This window comes from Vanellus vanellus (assembly GCF_965231255.1).
Source record: "Vanellus vanellus genome assembly, chromosome: 2".
Lineage (NCBI taxonomy): Eukaryota > Metazoa > Chordata > Aves > Charadriiformes > Charadriidae > Vanellus > Vanellus vanellus.
Genome location: NC_138906.1, coordinates 52,623,860 through 52,646,180, shown reverse-complemented (window position 1 = coordinate 52,646,180; position 22,321 = coordinate 52,623,860). Strand labels below are relative to the sequence as shown.

The following is a 22,321-nucleotide window of genomic DNA, read 5'->3' as shown; positions in this document are numbered from 1 at the left end:
GCATAGCCCACAGCTGGCAGCTCTAGTCCCGGATCCGGGCAAACCCAAGATCACCTAGATTGCTCTTTCTCCTCTAGAGATGTTCCATGCAAGTACTGACAGCAGCAGTATATATGTAGCTCATGGGACCTGACAGATTTGCAGCCTGAACTAATACAGGTTGAGGACATTCAACGAATCATGAAACTTGCAAACATTACTCCTGTTTTCTCTCTTTTTCCTCCTGTACTATTCATCTCTGTGACTGGATTGTGGCCTTGTTTATAACAAGCTGATACCACTTGACTCACCATGAGCAAGCAGCAATGTGCCCTTGTTGCCAAAAAGGCCAATGGAATCCTGGGCTGCATAGGGAAGAGTGTGGCCAGTAGGTCGAAGGAGGTCATTCTCCCCCTCTACTCTGCACTGGTGAGGCCACAACTGGAATACTGTGTCCAGTTTTGGGCTCCCCAGTTCAAGAGGGACAGGGAACTGCTGGAGAGAGTCCAGCGAAGGGCAACTAAGATGATTAAGGGCTTGGAGCATCTGCCTTATGAGGAAAGGCTGAGAGAGCTGGGACTCTTGAGCCTGGAGAAGAGAAGGCTGAGGGGAGAACTTATTAATGCTTACAAGTATCTACAGAGTGGGTTGAAGGAGGATGGAGCCAGGCTCTTTTCAATGGTTCCCAGTGACAGGACGACGGGCAATGGGCACAAGTTAGAACACAGGAAGTTCCGTTCAAACACACGTTCCGTTCAGCACTGGCACAGGCTGCCCAGGGAGGTTGTGGAGTCCCCTTCTCTGGAGATTTTCAAGACCCGCCTGGATGCAGTCCTGAGTACTGTGCTCTGGGCAATCCTGCTTTAGCAGGGGAGTTGGACGAGATGATCTCTAGAGGTCCCTTCCAACTCTGAAAACTCCGTGATTCCATGACGTTTAGCTGTCATCCCATTCATTGATATTAAAGAAAGCATTTCCTTAATGCATGTGGCTCATGGCAGTGACAGATGAGGAACCAAGTCTAAGCTTTCTCCAAAACTGAAAACACAAGAAAATGTGGGCATTGATGTGACATGAAAGAATTGTTTGGCAGTCTGCTTTATCCGTGTTAAAATGGCACCTTCTTACTTGATGCTATATATTCAGTCCTGTGCGCTTATTTTGCAGTTTTTTTCATCCCACAAACAATACAAAACTAGCATAGTTGAGGATGAGGAAACAGGAATCTGTACTTCTTTATTCGTCATGATCAAAGTCTTTTACCTTGCTGCATAAATATAAATGGTTGAGCTCTAGCAACCTGCTAAGGATGAAGATGATTCCCATTTGACTTCAGGTTGCTTCATTATTCAGTGCTAGCAGTAATGAATGAACTTAAAGGGGAGAGTGATGACAAGATGTTATCCTTGTTCATTTATTTGCTTTGTAAACCATTTTAAGACAAAAAGTGAGTGTTCATCCTGTATCCTGTTGCCAACCCTACTTCTGAGTGTTGCTGTTCAGATCCAGATCTTTTTAAGTTACAGAATGATTCAATAGTGCTGCTGAAAAAAAAAATCTATCAGAATTGGTATCTGTAATTATTGCTTTCTGGGATATTCTTGCTAGAAACATCCCATCATTTTGGAGTATTCTAAGAATTTTGTGAGAGGCTTATGAATTAGCAGGTGAAAATGCAGATATATGATTTTTTCCTTTATCATACAGATGATTTAAAAACCAATTTCCAGCATATTTGTATTCTTTTTGTTATTGAACTTCATGAATAATGTGTGAGTGACAAATCATGTGACCAAGAACAGAAGTGTCTGCTATGTCTTGCCTAGAATCATACAGAAATTTTAGTCTGAATGAAAAGCTGATGGTCTTAACTTTAAAGTAAACGACCTTACTGTCACAGCTTGTCAGGTAAGGGCAGAATACTCTGAGCACTGTGCACTGAAGAACTTTCAGCTGCCAATTATTTTCTCCTCCTCCTCCTTTTATTTGTGTGCTAACTTAGAGTAATGACTCTGCCCTCAGTGCAGTGCTATAAAGATGAAAACACCCCTGTGCTGACTAGCCCAATGTATTTCACTCAGTGCCTGACACTGCTTGGTTCTTGAAGAGAGTGCTTTGCTTTTCTTCTTAAATTGTAGGACTCCCTTGACTTTTTTTTTTTTTCTGAATCAGTGCAATCCTATTTGGAAGACATCTGAAATCTGTGACAACCTGTGTTATTGGGCAGATGAAGACCGCAGTGCATGCTTGGCTGTTATTACTATTAGCAGTCATATTTTAGCTGAAACAATCACAAGGGAGTCCATCAAGCTGAAGGTATTAAACCTCCAGTGTAAACAAAGGATATATCTGTTTTCTCTGTTTGTTCTTTGGTGTACCAGGACATATATGTATAAGGGGGAGAAGAGGAAGTAATCATACGCGCTGGGGGTGGGGGTGTCTCAGGTCCCAGACTTGATGGGGATATTTTCTTCAGAGCCACTGATCAAAATATCGTGTCAGTTCATCACTCAGGTAGTTGCAAAGCTTTTAGAGGAAGAATCATTCTTTGTCCTTTTCTTATTTTGCCCAGCAGATTCTTAGCACTGCAAAAGACCTGATAACTAAAGGGGGAAAAAAAAAAAAAAGAAAGAAAAAAAAAAGGCAAGAATGATCTGCAATATTGCTGTTTGCCTAGGAACTATTGTTATATGCATAGTGGATTATTTTACTTCAAAGAGGAATGTTGCTTGCATTGTCTGTGATAAACACTCAAAGCAATCCAGTAACCTCTCATAAAGTCTGCATATAAAGAAATAAATGGTTCTAATACCACGAGAAAAGGGAGAAACTGCTTTTACTTTTTTTTTTTTTTTCTGTAGTTAGACTTGTAAGAGAAGTTTAGATTCTATAAATTGTTTTAATGTCATGGACCAGGTGTGGTTTTATCTTAGTTATCATTCATGTCTCCCTCCTGTTTGGGGGTTTTTGTATGTGTGTGTGTTGCATAATCAATGAATGCCCCAAGCTTTCCAAATTACTATTTATCTGTAATTAATCATGGCTAGACATTTTGTTTGAGCCCCACTCCCCCCAAATTCTCCAGCTATTTTTCTTTCCTCGGCCTCCTGTTCACACACAGAATACTATAGTGATGAAAATCAGTAAATGTAGGAAATAGGGTACCTGGCAATCCCTCAAAGTTTATAAGAGCTGTCTGAGTATGCAATGGAGAATTTGTAAATCAGGTCCAAGGTAATTTATTGCATTTTTATCTCACATTGTTTCCAACAGTCTATAAATTGGCATTAAATGCTACATATATTCTTTACACGAAAAGTGTGTCTATATTAGCAGGCTTGCTTATGGGATTCAGTGGGGTTTTTTTCATATTGTACTGAAGAAGAAATATTTTACTGGGAAGAAATTAGTCTATCTAAACCAATATCTCAGGACAGCTAATAATGTGTATTCCTTTGTTACAAATACTATGTTTTGCTCAGCTTTTGGTCAAGGGAAGTTGTTTACAAGATTATGTTAAATGTAGATTGAGGGAAACAAAATCTTTCTTGAGTTATGAGTCAGGGATGTTGCTTAAGTTATACAGTTGCCTCTATTGGAGTACCCTAAGTATCTGAGTGTATATGTATTAATTTATATAAATTGTTAAAAAGAAAGTGGAGCCAAATGAAAAAGAAGGAAAAGCCAATTTCCAAGCAAGCAGGCAGGTATAAAGATAACAAGATAAAATCCACTGACAGTGCTAGAAAATGTGATGAAGAAAACATAGAGCAAATATAAAAAACTATATCTCTATGATGCAAAAGTTTTGTGTTGTCATTGGGAAAGCAGAAATTAATTTGCCATTATTATTTATATTAAACAGAAATGTTTAAAATGCTGTCACTAAACATGCAATCTCATGTCTAAAACCAGTTATTTGCTGGGTATGACTTAAAATGTCATAATAACAATTATAGCATCACAGAATGGTTTAGGTTGGAAGGGACCTTGAAGACCATCTAGTTCCAACCCCCCTGCCATAGGAAGAGACACCTCCCACTAGACCAGGTTGCTCAAAACCCCATCCAGCCTGGCCTTAAACACCGCCAGGGATGGAGCTTCCACAACTTCTCCGGGCAACAAGTTCCCATGCCTTACCACTCTTATAGTGAAAAATTTCTTCCTAATACCTAATCTAAATCTACCCTCTTCCAGTTTAAAGCCATAACCCCTCATTCTATCACTACATGCCCTTGTAAAAAGTCGATCCCCATCTCTCCTGTAGGCCCCCTTTAGGTACTGGAAAGCCGCAGTAAGTTCTCCATGGAGGCTTCTCTTCTCCAAGCTGAACAACCCCACCTCTCTCAGCCTGTCCTCATAGGAGAGGTGCGCCAGCCCTCTCATCATCTTTGTGGCCCTTCTCTGGATCCGCTCCAATAGGTCCATACCTTTCCTATGTTGGGAGGTCCAGAGCTGGACACAGTACTCCAGGTGGGGTCTCACCAGAGCAGAGTAGAGGGGAAGAGTCACCTCCCTTGACCTGCTGGCCGCACTTCTTTTGATGCAGCCCAGGATACAGTTGGCCACCTGGGCTGCAAGCGCACATTTCTGGTTCATGTTGAGTTTCTCATCAACCAATACTTCCAAGTCCTTCTCCTCAGGGCTGCTCTCCAGCCATTCCCCGCCGAGCCTGTATTTGTGCTTGGGATTGCCCCGACCCAGATGTATGACCTTGCACTTGGCCTTGTTGAACTGCATGAGGTTGGCATGGACCCACCTCTCCAGCCTGTCCAGGTCCCTCTGGATGGCATCCCTCCCCTCCAGCATGTCTACCTTGCCACACAGCTCGGTATCATCAGCAAACTTGCTGAGGGTGCACTGAATTGCACTGTCCATGTCACTGACAAGGATGTTAAACAGCACCGATCCCAGTATTGACCCCTGAGGAACGCCACTTGTAACTGCTCTCCACTTGGACATTGAGCTGTTGACCACAACACTTTAGTGTGACTGTCCCCACCCAGTTCTTTATCCACCAAGTGGTCCATCAGTCAAATCCATGTTTCTTCAATTTAGAGACCAGGATGTAGTGCGGGACAGTGTCAAACACTTTGCACAAGTCCACCGCTGTAACCCCCTTGTAGAAGGCCACCAGATCTGTCAGGCATGACTTGCCCTTGGTGAAGCCATGTTGGCTGCTACCAATCACCTCCTCTTTTTCCATGTGCCTTAGCAGAGTTTTCAGGAGGATCTGTTCCATGATCTTGCCAGGCATAGAGGTGAGACTGACTGGCCTGTAGTTCCCTGAGTCTTCTTTTTTTCCCTTTTTGAAAAAAGGGGTTATGTTTCCCCTTTTCCAGTCAACAGGAACCTCACCAGACCGCCACGACTTCTCAAATATGATGGATAGTGGCTTAGCAACTTCACCTGCCAGTTCCCTCAGGACCCACAGATGTATCTCATCAGGTCCCAAGGACTTGTGCACCTTCAGGTTCCTCAGGTGGTCTCATACTTTATCTTCACCTACAGTGGGCGGTTCTTCATTTTCTCAGGCCTTGCCTTTGCCTTCTGCATCATGGGTAGTGTGGCTGCAGTCTTTGCCAGTGAAGACTGAGGTAAAAAAGTCATTAAGTACCTTGGCTTTGTCTCTATCCCAGGTGACCAGCTCTTCTGTTTCCTTCTGGAGAGGGCCCACATCTTCCCTAGTTCTTTCTTTTCTCACTTAGATACTTAAAGAAGAATTTTTTGCTTGTCTTGATGTCTTGATTTAATTCAATCTGGGCTTTAGGTTGCCTAACCCAATTCCTGGCTGCTCGCACAATTTCTCTGTATACCTCCCAGGCTACCCGCCCCTGTTACCACTCCCTGTAGGCCTCCTTTTTCCTTTTGAGCATGTCCAGGACCTCCTTTTTTATCCATGCAAAGAAGTTTTCTGGTGGATTATAAGTTGGTTCATTTTCTGTGTGCAAGTGGTCTGAAAAAGTTGCAGGTTTTTGTAAAACTCAGGATCTGTTTCTCCCCGGTTCTATGGCAGTTTTGCCCTTGCCGTCTGCAAAACTTGATGAAATATCTATTATAAGGAGTCAAAATGTAGGCAAAACATGATTTTGTTCTTGATTTCATTGTCAGAGTAGTTTTTGAGCTTAAGTGGCTAAATAAGTAGCATGCTTTTTGAATGTCTGTGCTACTCGTGTATTTTACTACTCTACAATACTTATGCCGATTCAGTCTTTTGACGGAGAGATTTTTATATGGAGCACGTATTTGTAGGTGTTAAGTGTAACAGCGTGTGAATGAAATAGCTCACGTTTGTAGGGGGAAATGGATATATGGATGATTATATCTGTAGTTATATCTTTGTTTGAGTTGTATAATGAAGAAAATAACATGTTTGGTGTTTTAGCCTACCAACACAACCTTAGTGCAGAAATCTGTATGGCAACATCTACACAAAGACTGTTATAACCTAAGTTTTATAAAAGGCCTTATACACAGATGTTTTTGTGGATATTTGTCATCTGACCTTCATATAAACGGAATTTATGGTATTCTTGGAAGAATGATCTGAGGCTTTTCATTCTGGGTGTGCAGAATGACAGGAAGTCAGAAATGGATGAGAACAGAAGACTCTCTTTCTAATGCCCCCTCACAAGAGTAAATTTGAAAAAAAAAAAAAGAAAAAGTTGAGTAACTGAGCTGTTGTAGTCAGAATCCAGTAATGAGGGAAGGAAGCCACAAAACCTATGAAAATGGATTCGAAACTATACAGACACAATTGTTAATCTGAGGCATCTTTGTAAACTCTCCTATGAAGAGAATTCAAAAAACTGATATTTTCATCTCCATTTTATAATGGAAAACAACAAAAGGAAATGAGAAAAATGAAGAAGATACAGTATGATTTAATTAGGGGATAGGTGAAAAGTGGAAGAGCTAAAGAGGGAAAAACGTGGGGCTTCTGACAAAGTGGAAGAGCAGGAGCAAGACATTGAAGATTATCATGTGTAGGAATTCAGTCACAGGGAGATTGATCTTTGGCAGAAACTCATCCTAAAACAGCTATTACTTCTAGTACTTAACTGTTACAATTGGTATTAGTCTGACAGGTTTTGTATGTCACTGAATCATATCATGTATACATACTGTGAAAGAGCAGAGAAATGGAATCATACGTACTGACTTTTCTTGCGGTCATGAAAGACCAAATATAATAATAGGTCATTGATCCTCACTGGGATCTTGGGCTGTATTGCATTAAAAGAAAATAATTATTAATTGTCTGTATCTGTAACTCAACTCTCATACGGTTGCCTCAGAGGAGAAACAGGTGTACTGACAACACATCATAAAATAAATCTTCGTTATAAAAATAATTTATTAAGAATAATATTTCATAGCAGAGTTCAGGACTGATAAAGTTCACTTCCAGGATCCATCCACTATCATCTCTGTCTCTGAAGAATGCAAACAATATGGTACAGAAACTTGTTCTTTGCTTGTATTTTTGAATATTTGCCGTTTCTGCTTATTTTCTACAAAAGTATATTAAAATTGTTTTTATTACGTACCTTAAAACAAACTATGTTAGTGACTTCAGTCAAAGAGATATTAATAGCATATTCTGGTTTTTGTAGGTTTCTACTCTTAAAACCACAAAGATCCCAATATCAGCTCCAAATGTCTTGAAAATCAGAGACTCGTTTAAGTGAAGAGCTTACTGTCTGTCTTGACCACGAAGGAACACTACTACACTGTGACTTGATAAAAACGTTTGTTAGGCACTCTGTAAAAACACTTGCCAGCTGTGACCAGGAATATTTGTGCAACTCACTTGCATTTGGAAATACCAAAGATAAATCATGGATGTTTAAAGGGAAATACAAGCTACTGGCTAATAATCATAGAATCATAGAATGGTTTAGGTTGGAAAGGACCTTGAAGATCATTGAGTTCCAAGAGCCCTGCCATAGGCAGGGACACCTCCCACTAGACCAGGTTCCCCAAGGCCACGTCCAGCCTGGCCTTGAACACCTCCAGGGATGGGGCCTCAACAACCTCTCTGGGCAACCTGTCCCAGTGCCGCTCCCTTTAGCATTGTTTCAGGTTTTCCACTGTAGAGTGAAAGTCATGCTTCTGGAGGACTCAGAGGTCCTCTGTCTAGTTACAGACATGTGCAGAGGTTCCAGATGTGGCAATGCCACTTTTTTTCAATCACTTGTCCATGTAGACAGCACCTTCACTTTTGACACAGTAGGAAGAAGGTTGTATTGCCAAATGGAGAGACACATATTCACCAAGTCAAAATACGACAGTATGGAACCTCTCTGAAAACTCCCAAAGTAGTTTAAATCAAATATATATTTGAACTTTCTACAATGAACACTGGCTGGAAATATTTAGATTAGAAAGCTGCATTTTGAAATTATCTCTAATAATATACACTATATAGATCTATTTGGAAGAAAACCAGCTTTATGCAAAGGGCAGCATATTCAAAACATTAGGAAATCAGTTTCACTTCTCATCATTGGCAATAGAAATGCAACATTAGTCTAGAAAATGGAGAATGCATTTCCCCACGACTGGGGACTTTATGGAGAAACAGGCTCCAGGCCCTCCCTCCTTGAGGGAGATTTTATTAGCACTGCTGCATGCTATTACTTCTCTAGAAAAGGGATTACCACTAAAACTGCAAAAAATGAAAACTGACACTTCATCATAATTTTGTATTTCTTGGGGAACTGCATCAATTTTTTTAATCTATGGTGTCATATACATCTTCTCCATCAATCTGGACACTTTATGTAAGGTTAGTTGCTAAGGCAAATATTCGTGTCATCTTTACACATAAATATCCTCAACTTTTTCTTGCCAAAAAAGTCCTCAAAGATCTGATTTGACAGTAAGGCCTTTCATCTTCACAAACTACAGATTATTTTTTGGTAGGCACTTAGTTGGGGACTAGCACTTATTTCACACTTACTAGGTATTTGTAAGGATAGCAGAATGAGTAATGATTAGAAGCATTGTCTACTGTCATTCAGGATTTCTAGAAAACAAGGTGGTTAACCATATCTCAAGGATTCTCAACACAAAAAGAAGATGTAAATAATGCATAATAGAGCTGCCAGAATGCATACTGACTTTTATTTTAATTGCAACTCCCTAGAAAGAACCTAACCTCAGGCAAGTTTCATGGAGGTACTAAATCATGTAACCTTATTTTTTTTTAATCATCTTTTTCATCTTCAGTCAAGGAAGTGAACATGAAACAGAAATGGAGGAATGGCATAAATTGCAAGTCTTGCCACAGCATAAACTGAATGATGAAAATTGGAGGCCAACCCTGTAAACAAAATGGGAAAGTATTTTGAAATGGCATTAAATATATGTTTTCTTTATTTATAGGAAACTAAAGCAAAACAAAAAAAAAATCAACTCAACCACTTGACCACTTCATGCTTATTCCTGTTGTCGATCTAGAATGAATATTATCCCATAATTCAAAAACATAAAACTTTTTTTTATTTCTGGTAACATTAATTTTTTAGGGGTTTTTACAAGTTTCTTTAATGATTACTGAAGGTTCAGCTACTAAGTTATTCAACTGTTCCAGCATTCCACAAATAAGTTAGTCTTTTATACCTGCCCTTACTTAACTTACTTAAAAAACTTCTAGTGATGTACTTCCAATAATTATAGCATCTACCTCCTCATGATTCTTATATTATTTCAGTTTCTACTTCTGATGTATTAATTCTTGCAAATCACTTGTGACCACGTATAAATTCTTATAAGCTCAGTATAAATTATACTGATACAGCTGAAGAATGTACCTGCAAGCCTCCGGGTTCTGTCGTGTTAATTGCCATTGAGTCTTCTATATTCTTGAAACAGATTATTATTGTTTGTAAACAATTATTTTTTTTCTGAAGCTCTTAGAAAAGAGTTTGAAGACCTTAGGAAACGATTAACTAGTACCTTTCTGTTTCTGAACTCCCCTTCCTTAAAGACGTGCAAACATAGTTTCCTCACTGACTCTATTTCTGTGTATTTTGTGTCCTTAAGATCTTCCTTCAAACAGTGTAATAACTTGCTCAGAAGGAACTGGGGTAATTTCAGTGGGTATTGTTGCATGCATGTGGGGCCACTTTTTGTCATTTGATAAAGAAAAAACAAGAAGGGAAGTTCACATAGAGTATAACAGCGTTAGCCTACTTTCATAGTGCACAGGAGCATAGCACAAAGACTCCAAAAGATAGTACAGACCTGTTAATTGTTATAAGGCCAACTTAAAATGGGGAAAAAAAGTATTACTTTACACAGCCACTAGTAAACTTCTCGAACTTTGCTGCCAGAAGAGGCTGTGCAAGCAGACATCATTAGTTGGTTCAGAAAAGGTTTTAACAGATTCATGGAAAACAGGTCCCTCAATGGATCCTGTAAGCACTGTGCACCCTATAACTTTTTTAATGCACTCATGGTAGATGGTGGGGGAGTGAAAGGTGAATGCATGACAGAAGTGGCCACCCTCACATGCTTGCCCTGAGTAGCATCTCTTATTGCCACTGTCCACAACAGGATGATGGAGCAGGTGGACTGTTGTTATGATCCTTCAGGACATTGCTCCTATTCTTATGTGCTTCAGAAGGCTTTTGGCAAGGCTTATTTGCTCAGCCGTGGTTCTTGCCTGTGGAGCCAGGCTGCTTTTCGGGGCTGAACTACAATCTTTGCAGTGTTATGTGCACACAATAGTTGGGCTTAGCAGCAGCTTATTTGTCTCTGCACTGTGTTTCATCTCCCATGTGTTAAAACATAGTAGTATCATTTTTTTCTAAAAATACATTGAGGTAAATGTGAGTGAGGAACAAATATTTATGCTAGCAGACATTGATGAACACAAAAAATAGTGTTCTGTGAATCAAATATTTATAAATATATTAAACCTGGAAACCGGGATTTCTAGCCATCAAGAATGAAGTTCTGGAACAGCTTTCCGATAAGAGTATTGGGGAAGAACAGACAAATTCTTCCTAATTTAGGATGTTGTTGTGGTTTAACCTCAGTAAGCAGCTAAGCCCCACAGTTGCTTGCTCATATCCTCTCATTGGAATGGAGGAGAGAACTGGAAAAGTGCAAAAACTCATGGGTTGAGATAAAGACAGTTTAATAGGTAAAGCAAAAGCCACTCACACAAGAGAAGCAAAGCAATGAATTCATTCACTACTTCCTATCGGCAGGTTTTCAGCCATCTGCAGAAAAGCAGGGCTCCATCATGCTTAACGCCTACTTGGGAAGACAAACCCCTAACTCCAAACACCCCTGCTTTGTCCTTCTTCCCCACATTGCGGAGTGTGACATCATAGGGTGTGAGATATCCCTTTAGTCACTTGGGGTCGGCTATCCCAGCTGTGTCCTCTCCCAACGTCTTATCCACCCCCAGCCTACTCATTGGTGGGGTGGTGTGAGAAGCAGAGAAGGCCTTGACACTGTGTAAGCACTGCTCAGCAATAACTGAAACATCCCTGTGTCATCAATACTGTTTTGGTCACAAATCCAAAACATAGTACCATCCCTCCCAGATGTGATCAGATCCTGCAGAAGATTAGGTGACGCAGCTGGCCGCAACAGCAGGGAGCTGACCTCAGTGACGGCAGCCTCTCCTGTGTTGCCTGCGTAGTCTTTGCTTACAAGTACAAGTGATAGACTTCTTGGCGTCCCTACATCCATAAGGTGACTTTTATCTCACAGACTTGTATTAAGGCAAGAAGCATCTGCAGTAAGCTACATTTAAGCCAACAGAAAAGATACATCAACATTTGACAAATTAACATACTTATTCCAGTAAAATGCATTGTCAAGGTTCCCAGTGCACCAGCTGCAAACGCTCTGGGCCCTTGGGCTTTGAACCCAAAGTATTACATTTTAATTTCTCTCTTCACCTAACGTGGATAAAAATGCCACAGCCTGAAAGATCAGAGAAGCACAACCTGGTTGCTTCACGGTCAGATTCCCCATAAGGTCTACCCAGGATGGCTTGGAATCCTGAAAAGCACCATTCTTATTGATGAGGGGGAGGTATTAGGACTTCGCGCCCACTTCATCAGCCTCCTTTGGCCATGACCATATTGTCACAGGTTTTTAGAAACCCGTAGCCCAGAGCCTTTTCAGTCCATGCAGTCAGGGCTGTCACAGTACACAGTGCAGTAAAAAGTCTTTGGGCGGGGGGTGGGGGTATACATCAAGTATTGTGCTAGGAAAAGACAGGCTCAGCTCAGAGGGAATTGCGTTAGGAAATGAACAGAGAGTTCTACTAAGTTTGCTTCAGTCTTTTGTTGAGGAAAAAGTGGTGATGTGTAATATAAGGAGAGTTGAGCTCGAAGGCTAACAAGGAAGGATAGTGGAAATCCATCACAGCAATAAAGTGGAGTGATCTGGCTAATGAATAGGTCACTAATCCTGTATAAGTGTGATCAACAAAATGCTAAACAAATACTTGACATTCTACAGTCAGTGCAGCAAAACAGATTTTTCTAAACAAGGGCATCTGCATTTGGCCCATATTCAGCAACAATTATAGCATACCATACCTTTCCTGTAGCTCAAGTCCTGATCTTGGTGGCTCAGTTGTCTCATAATGCTGTGAGTGAATGCAGTGAGAGAAACTCTAGCTGCAGTCCCGCAGAACCCAGCTGCCTCTGGAGGTGACACTGTTGTACATACTGCAGGAATACATTTTTTTAAAACTTCGGCAAGTAGCTTCTTTAGTGTCCTTTCTCATTTTCCCCATTACTGTAATACATGTACGTGTGATATACACACAGGCAGAGAAGAAGTAAGGGTATCGTAAAAACATGAAAAGGCCATAAAGAAATTAACCTATGGATAAAGTTCCATATCATTGCAAAACAAGGTCACCTGCCTTTTTAGCAAAATCACTAAAAAAGAAACTTAATTAAAATGAAATTAATTCTCAGAGACACGTGTTTACAAGCAGAGGGATAGTGACAAGTATCTGTGTTTTGCTTGTGCTTTATAGCAAAGTGCTTGCATAATGAAAAAAGACATCTGTTAATTACCTCTATGCTGCACCATTGCTTTAAATGTGCTTGAATATATTGCAGCATTCAGTTTCAGACAATTATTTCTGATGAATGGGGGTACACTTAAAATGTTTTCAAGTGGGATGTTTAATTCTTCTTCTAACTAGAGCACTTTCATGATAATAGACCCCACTTTCCTTCCTCAGTAGCTGTAGCAACATCATGCATTATGTTATAGCGCAATTTGTAGATAATCCTGTAAGGTTTTTCGCTGGATTGGGGGTTATTTTTTTAGCAATGGCTGTTACAAATTTCTTCTTCCATTTGGCTTTGGCATGGCTTAATGTTTGAAATAGCTGTTTCTTCCCCATCTCCTTACCTTTTCCAGGATAATTTACAGGGTTTACCTTTCATAGGCCAAACAAAACAACCAAGCAAATGATGACAACAACATCAAAAAACCTATATAGAGAGATGTTTTTAAGCAGTTAGAAACATGCAGAATTTGTTCTGAAACCACTTTTACTAATCATTTTACAGTTAGAAACAACTTTTCTATTTATAAGGTAAGCAGAAAGAAATAAAAATAATTTATAGGATCACTGATTCCAAACTCCTGACAGCAGTAGGTTAAGAAATCCTCATGCTGAGTAAGGACCTACAGATGTACAAGCTGTATGGTACATAATAAGGACTAAATAAAACTGGTCGTCTGTCCTGCTGGGGTAAGTGCCCCTTTGAGAGAAGCATCATTCCTGTGGGTTTGCCTTCTTCCACACACCTATGAAAGTAAAATGGGAAGCAATCTTCTGGGGTTGAGACTGGAGAGAAAAGTAGAGAACAATGTGATAGTCACCTCTAAGGACTGAAGGGAAACTGAGGTCTTCTGAGGAGAGATAATTAGCAGATCACGTGTAATACCATAAAAATACAGTATTTCAAGAATGAGAACTGATTATAGATATAGAAAATAAGATGTTGTGGTTGTTACAATTAAAGGTTTTCTTAAAAATCAGTACAGACGTGGTTGGGGCCTTTACAGAAAGGAAATAAATAGCTGAATAATAACTTCTTTTGGAATTTTGCTTTTAATAGTATATGACATTACTTCTTTCCACATCTTGTTTCTCTTTATTGGCTACTTAGTTTATTATTTAGGGGAAGGATGCTGATATGCTTATTTTCCACATGATGTCTAGCAAGTAACGTAATTTTTCTCTGTCTTCCAAAATGTCACCTGTGATGCAAAAGTAGGATAGTGTAATTTTTTATAGAGAGCAGAATCCAACACACCTGAATACAACATTTTTTATGTAAGACAGCCTTATGCTTACTAACAAACTCAATTTTACAGAAGCCCAAAAGTAAGGCTAAAAGGGCTCAGATATCTTCTATAGAAAGAATAAACAAGCCCAAATGAAACAGTAGTTTTGCATAAAAAGACAAATGAGAGGATAAGCATGAAAAATGCTTACCAGGAGATAAAAATTTGGAAGACAGAACCAACCTACTTATCCTTTGTATGAAGGAGATTTTGTGAGGTTACCTAGTCAAAGCACTCTGTTCCAAGGTGTGATCAACCTAGATTTTTTCCCGAAATGTTTGGTGTCATAGCTATACAAGCAACTGAAGAGATTAGTTAATCAGGGCACCCTTATGTTCCCCATGTGCCTTTGTGTGAAGCATGGGTCGATTTCAGTGCTGTATGAGGTATATGCTTAGATGTGATGCAAGGATGAACAGTACAGGAAGTGCCAGTGAAAGGTGGGAGCAATGGTAGATGTTTATACAATCAGGTTTTACTGAAATTTTCTAGGAGCAGTAGGTCCCATACTTCATTAAGTTTTTTGGACCAAATTCAGCACTAAGTTACGCACTTTAGTACCTTATTGAACTCAACAGGCATATAGGGGCTGAAGTCAGCATTAACTATAGCCATCTGTTATTTTGCCATGCCATACTCAATTATTTTTATTTAGCTCTTTCAGTCATAGGAAATAAAACTGTCAAAGTTGTCAAGAACTCCAAGAAATGAAGCCTCTAAGCTACTGCTCTGAGATTTTTAATATTTCTTCCAATACAGATCCTGGTGCCTTAAAAATCCTGCCAGAAGCACATTTGGTCTGATAGTTTGATAGAACATGATCCAAAAGCTTGTGCATAGCTAGTAGAATAAATAACTGCAAAAATTTGTCATTTATCTGCATGGATCTTGCAATAGTACATTCAATAGTACAGATGTTAAAAACACGCATTTCGTTAGGTAACTGCTCTTAGTTGCACACAGTAAAAGGTTACTGTTACTATAGTGCATTCAGATGTACAAAAATGCATTCAGATGTACAAAAATGTAATTAAAAATGCTTGGGTTTTTAAATTGGAGAATTTTTGAAACAGGTGGTAATACTTAGTACGGTGCTTCATTATTTTCTTCCCTTGGAGCACAGGTAGCCTGCTATTTCATGGGAAGTTTCATCCTGTGTGAATGGATCATGGAATGAATACAGATTTCTCTTTGTCAAAGAGATTAGGAAAAAAACATTTAGCTTTCTGGGACATGGTGAATAACCGAATGGATCATTTAATTTATTGTCCTTCATTTGGTTACATCTGTTGGGAACAGTTTTCTCACATTTATGTCATAAAACAAAGCATTTAAAACTTTCTAAGGATGATTAGGAAGCTTTTTTGGCATTGTGAATTGTGGGCTGTTTTTAATATTTTTGTTTATCAACTATTATTTTTCAGAAGATCTTTTGAATTTTGAAGTATTTTAAGATAAAAGTATCATACTGTTTTGAAAATGCCAAATGGAATTTTTAACTAACTTTAAAAAAAAAAAAGTTTCTTTGAGCAAGCTATTTGCCCTTTACATGTCAATTTTTCTTGGAAAATTCCTGTAGCATCCCATTTCAGCCCTAGGTCCACAGGAGAACTTTCTTTTCTTGGCTTCAGCTGAACCCCAAGTAATCTTGTCTCCATAATCACCCAAGGTGGAAGGGACATCCCAATACAAGATTCAGTATTTCTCACAGAGGAAACGCTACACACATTCCCTGTCCTACTTAAAAGATTTTGAAACCGAGACAGAAAATTAATTAAATTGTTGACAAATGCAAAGATCTAGAGATACTGGAGTTCAGTTACAGTATGGTAGGGTTCCTAGATTCCATTCTTAAAATATCTTGGTATAGAAATAAAAAAAAATTAACAGGCAAGTCAGAGGAGTTTCTGAACACCGAAAGAAGCCCCAAATTTTATTTTTTTTCTAGAAAGGAACACTGAAGAAATGAAGTCTGTAAGAGGAGCTGCTCTGTTTGAAGGAGAGACCTTTTGTCTCCACTGTTTTGTTGGAAGGAGAGCATGAGCAAATCCCCAGCAAAGGCAGATTTTCCCCTGAAATTGATCCATATTGTTCAAAAGAAAGCAGAGCACAGTTTGCTGTCTCCATTATTCACCTTTTGCTGTGGTTATTCAGTTTCTCACAAACCCCTATTTGAGAGGAAAGTCAAGAAGTCCTTTCAGGCAAGAGCTCTGTAGAACCAGTCAAAATTATCTCAATCTTCTTCCTGATGGATTTTTTTTTGTATGAGACACATTTCTCACAAATTTCTCAGTGTATCACTTCATATCTCTATCACACATGGAATCAGGAAGTGTCGTGATAGCATTGGCATATTATCTGGACTTCAGGGTTGCTTCTGAGTTGCCAGAGATTTCTGTGTCTCATCTGTTGCCAAGCAGAGAAAAGGGAAGAGATGGAGCACCCTTCCTGTCAACTTCTTAACTCAGAAACTCTCAGCAAACTGCTTGCATAAGTTTTGTGGAGATAGTTTCAGCATTAGGCATTTTAAAGTGTTCGGCTCAATCGTACTTGAGTGGTGATACTAGAAAGTGTTGTTTAGACACTCTGTCTTCGAAAGCTCATGGTGTTTTAAGCATTTTGTACCAAAAAAAAAAAATCAAGGTTATTAACTTTTTTTAAAAATAGGCATTTTGTTAGCAAGTTTTGAATTATATACTCTATATTTTATCAAGTATTCATTGTCTGTTCATTATTAAAGTATATAATCCTCATAAGGATGTTTATAATAACTCAAATTAACCTGCATTTAATTAAAAGGTGTTATGGGATTAAAAGATTTGAGAGGCGTCCAAAGGAACAAATTTATTTCCTAATGCAATTTTAAAGATTTTTCATCTTAAAGGTCAGGGGAGGGACAGACTGTGTAAAGTGAAAAAGGAAATCTAAGTCTCAATCCCAGGAAGAAAAGTGTGAATTAAACATGTCTTTCCATGGCTAATTTAAACTTGTTTCTTCTGCAAAGAAGGTTTGAAGTTCCTGAAAGTAACTTAAGTGACTTGTGCTAAATGCAAATTCCAGTGTTTCTTTTGTTCATTGTCATTGAGGGTATCTTAAATTTGTTCATCATTGTTCTGGTGGGACTACTTGTGAATATGATGCTTGTGCATTAAGTTAATTTAATCTAAACTATTCAATCTTTTATAAGTTATAAACAAGAATTATTTATGCCTGTAGCACCATCAGCCTCATGTCTTTGGTATAATTTGTCTTTACTAATTGATGTCAAAGGATGGGCTTGTTTATATTAGTAATTTGGGTGCTGGGGTTAGATGGTCTTTCATCACGTTGTTTATAAAAGTATTTTTTAGTGCTCCCAAAAGTAAAAATAAAAATCCAGACTGCTTTCCTGTTTTACTTCTGCATTTTCCACTGAAACAAACCCCTTGCAAACCCTTGTTTGCTCGGAGCTAACAGTTGTACCTGCACAAAGGCTTTGCTTACACAAACAAAACACCTGTTACATCACAATTAAATGCCTGTTGCATTGGTGGCACTTTTTTTTTTCCCCAGTGTGTTACAGAAGAAGCTTAACTCCCTTAAGATCAGTCTTAATTGTAAGAGTTCAATCTTCTGACCTGGACAGGCTGGAGAGTTGGGCAGAGAGGAACCTAATGAAATTCAATGAGGGCAAGTGTAGGGTGCTGCACCTGGGGAGGAATAACCCCACGCATCAGTACAGGTTGGGGGCTGATCTCCTGGAGAGCAGCGCTGTGGAAAGGGACCTGGGAGTCCTGGTGGACAACAGGATGACCATGAGCCAGCAATGTGCCCTGGTGGCCCAGAGGGCCAATGGCATCCTGGGGTGCATCAAGAAGAGTGCGGCCAGCAGGTCAAGGGAGGTTATCCTCCCCTCTACTCTGCCCTGGTGAGGCCGCAGCTGGAGTACTGTGTCCAGTTCTGGGCTCCCCGGTTCAAGAAGGACAGGGAACTGCTGGAGAGGGTCCAGCAAAGGGCTACAAAAATGATTAGGGGACAGAAGCATCTCTCTTATGAGGAAAGGCTGAGGGATTTGGGTCTTTTTAGCCTAGAGAAAAGAAGATTGAGGGGGGATCATATCAATACTTATAAATACTTAAAGGGAGGGTGCCAGGTAGATGGGACCAGTCTTTTTTCAGAGGTGCCCAGTGATAGGACAAGAGGTAATGGTCACAAACTTGGACATAGGAAGTTCCATCTTAACATGAGGAGGAACTTCTTTACTTTGAGGGTGGCAGAGCACTGGCACAGGCTGCCCAGAGAGGTTGTGGAGTCTCCCACTCTGGAGACATTCAAAACCTGCCTGGACGCTGTCCTGTGCAACCTGCTGTAGGTGACCCTGCTCTAGGAGGGGAGTTGGACTAGATGATCTCCAGAGGTCCCTTCTAACCCTGACCATTCTGTGATTCTGTGATTCTCCTTCTTTTGCTGTTAGGAATATGAGAACAAGAAATTTTGTAGGACCTCGGCCTGTCCAATGCCAGTGTGGAAAAGAATTCGAATTGAGTTATGACTCTGTCAGTTTATATGATCCTGTTAATAATGAGAAATCTTCCATAATACCCCTTGGCAGCCAGATCAAGGGTGAGACGTTCATTAGCTCCAATTTAACATATAAGGGTATCTGAGGTTACAAGACATGTGGGAAAGGGACAAGATATCTATAAGAATCCCTAAGAACAGCAAATTCAAGTGGAAATAAAAGTTTTCATCCTAGATGATATTGTTGGCAGTTTAAAATTCCTAAGAAGGGCAGAGCCCTAGGAACAGTATGGTTTTTATGCTGCATAGTATGTACATTAAAAAGTTAACTAAATCTCATCAAAACCTATCTAAAGTTAGCTAGTTGTGCTTTAATCCTATCTTTTGTTTGCCCTGGTTTTAATCCTGTTAATTAGAGTTTGCATATTTCCAAGTAACTTGCTTCCAGATTATTAGGGCTGCTGCCAAAATTGCATTGTTCATTAAATTCTCTGTAATATTAGCTCTTCTTAGCAACCCTAATGTAAATAAAATTCGTGCCAGATATTTTTGGAAGAGAGAAAACACTAATACTTGGCACATCTGTGCCCTTCACAATGTTTTTTTGCAGTCTCTCAATTGCAGATATCAGACGAACTGAAATGCTTTATACCTCTCTCAGATTATGGAAATTCAGGGATTACAATAGAGGTGCTTGCATAGTAAAAAGCCGGGTCTTGGGAGAGGTGGACAATTATATACCTTTGAAATGGGAATACTTGGGGAGTTTGTATTCTTCAAACGACTGCTAACAGTTGGATAATATGTGTTTAACACTGCAGTTTCAATCCAGTAGGTGTTTTATTTGTATTCTCAAAACGATTCCAGTTCTTCAGCTCATGTAAACATCTTTTAAAATTAAGTCCATTCCTGCCTGTAGTACACTCTTTATGTGTTTTCCTGTGTGGGACTGGACTGATAATTAAGTGATGTCTAACAAAATTGGGGAAAATAAATTACTCCGGTAACAGAGGTCTGGTTGTATGAGATCATTATATTATATTATATAAACAAATTAATACTGATACAGAATCTTATCGTTACTTTGAATATGTCATTTGCTGATATGTGCATAATACATTTCTTTTTTACATACCACAGAATGCTTATACAGAGTAAGTAGATGATCATAATCAAAACAATGATAAATCTTACACTAATATCTGCTGCTTTCATTCAAAGGCACCCTGAAGCACTTTGCAGACTATTATATATAGGAAAAGAAATTAGAAATAGAAAATTACACTGAGATTTCATCAATATCTCCTGGTAATAATTACAGGATTTGATCAGATTCATTCATCTCCCATTTGGCTATTAATAGGAATATGACACACTCTGAATTCAATCTTTTTTCTCTTAAGGGGATTTTCTTTGGTGAGGAAAAACATCAGAGACTTTCTCCACCCTCTTAATGTGGAAAGTCTTTAAATACCGGCAGAAGCATTATCACTTGCAGGAATTGAGTGTTCCAGCTGTGATTATTTCTAAGTGTGCAGTACAAAGTCAAGCATTACAATCAGTCCTTGGTTTACAACTTTTTTGACTTTGTCAGCGCTGATTAGTATGTCCTGAGGAACTACAAGTACTTTAGAAAACCATAACAGAGCCACTCAGTCTCTTGAGTGTATTTTTCTTTTTGGCGCACGGGTGGGCCAAAAGCTATCATTCTCCCTTTTTTGTTAAGAGCAAACGAGCTACACAGGTTCTGCTGGAGAGAAGACACCACCCTCTTCTCAACTCTTTGTCCTGTACTCCTAGCCCTACAAAGATGAGACAAGTAAGCGACTATCAGAAAATAAGGCTATTTCTGAAAAGAACTCTTAACATTTAGTTTTATTGTCATGGCAACAGCTTTAAAGTGACCGTATCACTAAATGCATAAATAAAATATTAAAATGAGTAGAAACATGATCAGTAAAGAGGGAGAAAATTGTTACTGCTTCTTTTTATTTCCTTTAAAGGAGGTGAAAGCTATTGGTGACAGGCAAAGGGCTGCCCTTTGACATCCTTATTTGGAGCTGAAATATTAGCTCTTTTTGTGAGAGAGGAAGGAAAGAAGAGAAATGCCAATAGTTTTCTTTTTACCGCTCTTTGAAGAATTCTTTATTTTAAATTGACACGTCTATCTTTAAAGCATTCTTTGAAAGAGTAGCAATCAGCAGAGAGAGCCAGTCTCAGAGGAAAATCTCAGAAAGAATAAAGTGATGACCTACATTTATCCTCTATTAGAAGGGAGTGGGTCCCATGGATACAGGTCTTTAGTGGAGATGGAAGATTAGGTCTACATACCTGGCTTTTTTATCCACTCCTTTCTTAAAGGGAAAGTCCCTTAATCTCCCTTTTCTTATATCGCCTGTCTCCAAATTGATGAATATGATCCCTTTGTAAAGGGCATTGCAATCCGTGGATGAAAAGCAGTATGCTACAACCTTGCACAATCTGCAGAAGTGGCCTGTGAGGGTTACTCATCTCTGTTCTCCTTCCTCTCTAGTAGTCCCCTATAGCAGCCTCAGGAACACAGCACCTGATATAGCTGTGTCTAACCACAGAGAGAGAATGATCTCAGCAATACAAAGGGCCCACTGGGAAAGGCAAGTGCTCTGAAGGGGAATAATATACAGATTAAGGAAAACAGTCATCTACTATTTGAAAAAACTCTACTAACTAAGTCTTTAATTACTCTCTTCATCACAGACACAAGTTCCAATGAGCCGTCATTTGAAAATGTGATGGTCATTTATTCATTACTCTAGTTGTCATTCTTTTAAAAAGAATGTATTTTGCCTTCCATCACTTCAGAAGGACCCAGCGAGGATGATGACTGGAGACACTACTAGAAGCTACTGAAAAACTCTGAGCATTATCAGAGATCTTGCAGATCCCTTCTATGCTTCCCAGTTGTTAACAATCGAATGAGTCAGATCACGGAGTCATCCAAATTAGAGATGAAAAAGACTTTTGGTTTCCTGAAATACTTACAAGTTCCCAGTTATAGTCATACTGTGTGGTTCAGTAACTTTTCCAGATCCTGAATTCATCCTTCATTCTATGGTACTTTTGAATAAAGGAATTGATTTTTAGATCAAAAAGTTGCTTGCTTTAGATACTCAATCACATTGCAAGGTACAGCTAAAAAGAAAGGGGAAAAAAAAGAGAGAGAAATAAATGGATTTATTTTGCTTCCTCTTACTTTCTTTTGTGTCAAAAAGTATAGTCCTAACACTATGTGTAGTGCATATATTTTTGGTGTTCCATGTATTTATGTCAAAAAAAATTAAAAAAAATAGAAAGAAAAGGAAAAGCACCTAAGAGATAAGGTACCTAATTAAATTTGGTTTATTTTATTTTCTGTTTGGAAGAAACAGCACTTACCATGCCAGCTGGATTCAACTCTTGAAATGATAAAGGAAAAATATTGTAACTGTGCATAGTGATTTGGTCTAGGTGTGAA

General features: G+C 39.1%; 1 protein-coding gene across 1 annotated transcript in view; it reads left to right on the top strand.

Moving 5' to 3' along the window:
- Positions 1 to 22,321, top strand: part of CNTNAP2 (contactin associated protein 2) — a gene marked incomplete at both ends in the record, with an annotated part of 1,160,915 nt that overhangs the window by 958,542 nt on the left and 180,052 nt on the right. The gene's annotated exons all lie outside the window — the stretch shown is intronic.